Source organism: Canis aureus, chromosome 4, assembly GCF_053574225.1.
Source record: "Canis aureus isolate CA01 chromosome 4, VMU_Caureus_v.1.0, whole genome shotgun sequence".
NCBI lineage: Eukaryota > Metazoa > Chordata > Mammalia > Carnivora > Canidae > Canis > Canis aureus.
In genome coordinates, this window is record NC_135614.1 from 8261581 (window position 1) to 8266071 (window position 4491).

Sequence of the window (4491 nt, forward strand, 5' to 3'; positions counted from 1 at the left end):
GTAAAGTATGATGATTTATCAGCCTCATTATAAGAAGTAGATAAAGTCAGGGAATTAAACAATTTTTTTTTTTTTTACAAAGGAGATGTTTTAAAAAGATATGGTATATCCACACAATAGAATATGTATATTGACATGGAAAGACTGTCACATCATTTATTGTTATTATTAAGTTTATAAAGCATATAGAGAGTATAAATAGGACTATTCCTTTTTCATTATTTAATGAAAAATCTCTACATATAGAAATTGTATAAAAAGATGTGTCAAAATATCAGTGATTATCTCTGGGAATGAGATTACATATGATTTTCTTTTTCCATTGACACATCTGAATCGCTAGACTCAAAACAAAAGTATTCATAAATTCTAAATTCTGAGAAGTCAACTCCAGTTCTTAACTAGCTTTACACTCCTTCATAAGTTACAGTATCAAAGTCAATTGACCTATTTGATGAGGAACAGTTGGTGACAAAAAAACAAAGAAACACGTTTTTAATTTTTCAAAGTAGAACATTCTTCTGAATAAAGAAATATGTTCCAATTTTAAACAAGTATAAAATTTAGAGGTTTACTTCCCCCCCCCAGAAATATCAGAGGGAAAATTTTTCAGACATCATGAAAACATAAAGGACAAAGCAATATATTAATAAATAATTTTGTGTATTTCAAATAAGAAGATTGTCCTAGAAGAATTAAGGCACATTTATTGTGGCAAAGGTTTATTTTTCCATTTTAATCAAATCAAGAGAAACTTTTTAGATTTTTGTAAGAGACCTGGAAATGAAGACAGAACTGGTTAAAATTAATCAAAAACAATAATGAAGTGCCTATTATATATAAGAATTATTTTGGTTGCAATGGACAGAATAAACAATCCAAAGGTCTTTATTTTTTAAAAGCTAATTTACTTGCTTATGTAATGTTAAGAGTACAAAATTAACTCTTTTCAGATGTATGACACAGGAGTCAAACTTGACCAGGACTGAGTTTCCTTGTTTCCATTTCCTAGTGTTGGCTTCACGTCCAGTCAGTCTCTCTCTAACGACTGCTTCCAAGATGGCTTCCAATATACTTCATTTAGACCCAGTGGGAAAAAGAGAGCGTTTCTTCCAGAACAGTTTTAAAACATTTCCTGATGCGGAATCATGTGTTCAACCAATTACTGCTGCCTGGAAGAGGAAATATGCTTGTTGTTTTAAACTAGCAGTGGGGTTAAGCTCATCATATCACATTGGTCAAGAGCAGAGGTAGAAGGGTTTCTCTAGAGGAAAGTAAATATTGTATCCAAAGAAAAGTGAACAGATTCTGAGTAGCAAGACTAATAGATGTTCACTACAGCCCTCTAGATTATTTAGACAGTGCAAAGAAGCTTAAAACACATCTTTAGCCACAATATTTATTACATAAAGTTAAGAATAAACCACAGGTATGTAAAAAAATAGTTGCAATGGAAGATTAACAATACTCAATGGTAGGTGAGTTGTACAAATAACAAATACATCTCAGAGGAGGAAACATTGGTACTCTGTTTGGATAATTAGCCAGACGTCATCGCTTCATTTCATGGTTCTAGTATTAACACAATGGTTTAAAATATTTCTGCTCAATCCAGGGTTCTTTTGATTCTCAAGTTTCCAACCACATTATTAAGTGAGTAGTCTTAAGGACTTAGACCAAACATCTGAGACTTTCAAACAATTTTCCTGTAATTGCAACAGAGGTAATAGTTTGGTTGCCATTTGAAATGCTTTTCCATTGGGTTTCATGTATTCCTTTATTTCTTTTTTTTTTCTAGAGCATATATAATGGAAAATATCCTTGTAATTACTCCCCAATGCTGAAACTTTAATCTCCATTGTGTAACTGAATTATTCTCCGCAGCTAAGTGGTTTTTCTGGATCCTCAATAGGCTAAGAACATCCAAATGCTTATCATTCCCTGGGGCAAGGAGGAGAAGAGATGTATATGATGTCTCTCTCTTTCCTTCTCTTTGATAAGAAAATTCATCTCCTCAGTTTCCAATGCCATTTCTTGTGAACCTCTTCAGAAAACACCCCACTTCATGAATATTCAAGTATCTATGCATTGAACAAATATTTATTGAACACAATCGTGTGCCAGAATATAAGGAGTTGTTTTTAAAGCTGGGTATATATAGTGGTAAACAAAATAGTCATAAGCCTCTGTCATCAAAAAATTTACAGTCTAGTGAAAAGACAGAAAATACATAGAAATAAATAGAAAATAAAGAAAACCAAAAAGAAAAAATGTACCAATCTACATAATTATATCTTATTATAAACTCTAAAGGAGTCAACAAGGTATAATGATAGGACAAAATGAGGCATGGGCAAGGTGAGATCAGGCAATATACCTTGATTAGGTTGTCATGGGGCCTCTCTGAGGACGTGACATTTAAACCAAAACCTGAAGCATCAGAAGGCACATGTGAAGAGCAGAGTAATAAGTGTTCTATGCAGGGAATCAAGAATTTCCTATAAAGGGAAAAGTATAAACAAAGGTCCTGAGGTATGAATGAGTTCACCGTGTTTAAGGAACAAAAGGGAGGACAGTGTGCCTGGGGCATCAAAGGGCAAGTTGGAGGGGTAGGTATGAGATGACTTTGGGTAGGTCAATAGGGAACCAATCATACAATGCCTGGTAGGCCTGTGATGAGGAATTTGGATTTTACACAAATTCTAAGAACACCATTAATGAATTGTAAGCAGTGAAGAAATATGATCTGACTTTTAGTTTTAAGAAGGGGTTTTGTCTGCCCCACAGTGAGTAGATTGAAAGAGAGGCAAGAGTAAAAATGGAAAGACCAGCAAAGAAGCTACCAGTTAGCCATGGCAAGAAGAGATATGTCTAATTTTAAGGTGTAAGTAGAAAGTAGCAACAACATGGTTGGATAACGGGTTGGATGTGGAAGGTAACCAGAGGGTGCCAGAGAGGTGGTGGCAATGTCCTGTGGCTTGGAAGTCACATCAGTTGGAATCTTGGCAGGAAATAAGTTGTCCCCTCCAATAAGGTAATCGAGAAATGTTTAATGGGAGAATTATTGATGAAAATGTAACAGAGTTAAGGGAGCCTGACAAGGGATGGTGAAGGACCTCAGGACTAATAATGCAAGGAGCTTGTACCATCCCCGGGCCTGGAAAGAACAAGGAGAGTGAGTGACCAGTTCCTGGAACTCAGAGAGAACATAGTAGTCATAGCTACAGCTATAGAAGAGTGTCCCATGGAAACTGTGACCTTCTTCCTATACTGGAATGCAGCCTCTACCAACCCTGCCAAAGGCAGGCAGGAAGGGACTCAGGGAGCTATCCAATCTCCTGCTGGCAACTCTGCCAACAAACCTAAAACAGAAGCCAGAATCCACAGCTTGCCCATGGCTGCACTCCATAAAGGTGGCAGAGTGGGGTGGGGAAAGGTAGAGTCAGTATGAAAGTACAACACAAAAAACTAATATGGAGACTGTTTCGGGAAGTGAGAATCAAAAGTCAAGTTTTGTACCTATTAGGTATAGAAGACTCTTCTGAGACTGGAACTCAGAAGTGAGATTTGTGCAGGAGATTCAAACAGGGTGTTTGAAATCACCATCTAGGTGGTTTCAGAAATAATTAGAAAAATGACATAATGTAGACCAGAAGTTAAGGTGGGATGAAAAGGAAGGGCAGGGTGAGGGCTGGGGAGTCCAGTATGCAGATGCAGAGTAAAAGAAAAGAAAAGATTGGTTCTGAGAGTCTAGAAAGGGAGGGAAAAACCGAAAGAATGTGATGTCAAGGAACTGAGAAAGAAGGAAAAGTATGTGGGCAAACATGTTGTATGCAACTGGGAAGGCAGTAGGATGAACACAAAAATAAGTCTTATTGGAGTCAGGGAAAACTCAACATCTTTGTTACTTTTCAAACTTGTATGACAAGCTTTAGTCAGTTTTTGCACATTTTATAGCAGTAGTACACTACATTTTTAAACCTTTAGGAAACAACAATCCATTTGGCATTTTTAATCACATAAAACTAGGTCCCCAACACAATCTAAGCAACAAATTCTCCCACAAGGAACAGCAGTCCTAAAAAATTTTGCATGCAAGCTATACCAACCCTTAAAGTTCAGACCACTCTTACTTCATCCAAACCAATCCAGAGAACAGAAATGAGAGGTTACATGATTTATTTTTCAAGGCTGTTATAATCTTGATATGAAAAATAAAGACAGTACAAGAAAGGGAAATTTATAAATAAACTATCAGCAAGTGAAATACAATAATATATATGCAATAGAATGCATCAAGACCAAGAAAGGAAAGCAAGGGTGATTCAACCTTGGAAAACTCTCTTCTTTAATTCACCACTAGATTAGAGAATAGAAAGCATATATGGTTAGCTTATAGACACAGAAAAGTGTTTGATAAAATTCAAGACAAAATCCCATAATAAGGTATTAAATAAAGTATTAAAGTATTAAATCCCATAATTTAAGTAT

General features: G+C 35.7%; 1 long non-coding RNA gene across 2 annotated transcripts; it reads right to left on the reverse strand.

Moving 5' to 3' along the window:
- Positions 1–872: 872 nt before the first annotated feature.
- On the reverse strand, positions 873–3354 carry LOC144312138 (uncharacterized). 2 transcript variants are annotated; one of them, XR_013377575.1, is made up of 3 exons: positions 3147–3354; positions 2378–2498; positions 873–1172 (listed from the first exon to the last, which is right to left on the reverse strand). It is a non-coding gene; the product is annotated as an uncharacterized LOC144312138 (long non-coding RNA). The 2 variants fall into 2 exon arrangements; XR_013377574.1 differs by lacking the exon at positions 3147–3354 and having other exon boundaries at positions 2378–3123.
- Positions 3355–4491: the final 1137 nt, after the last annotated feature.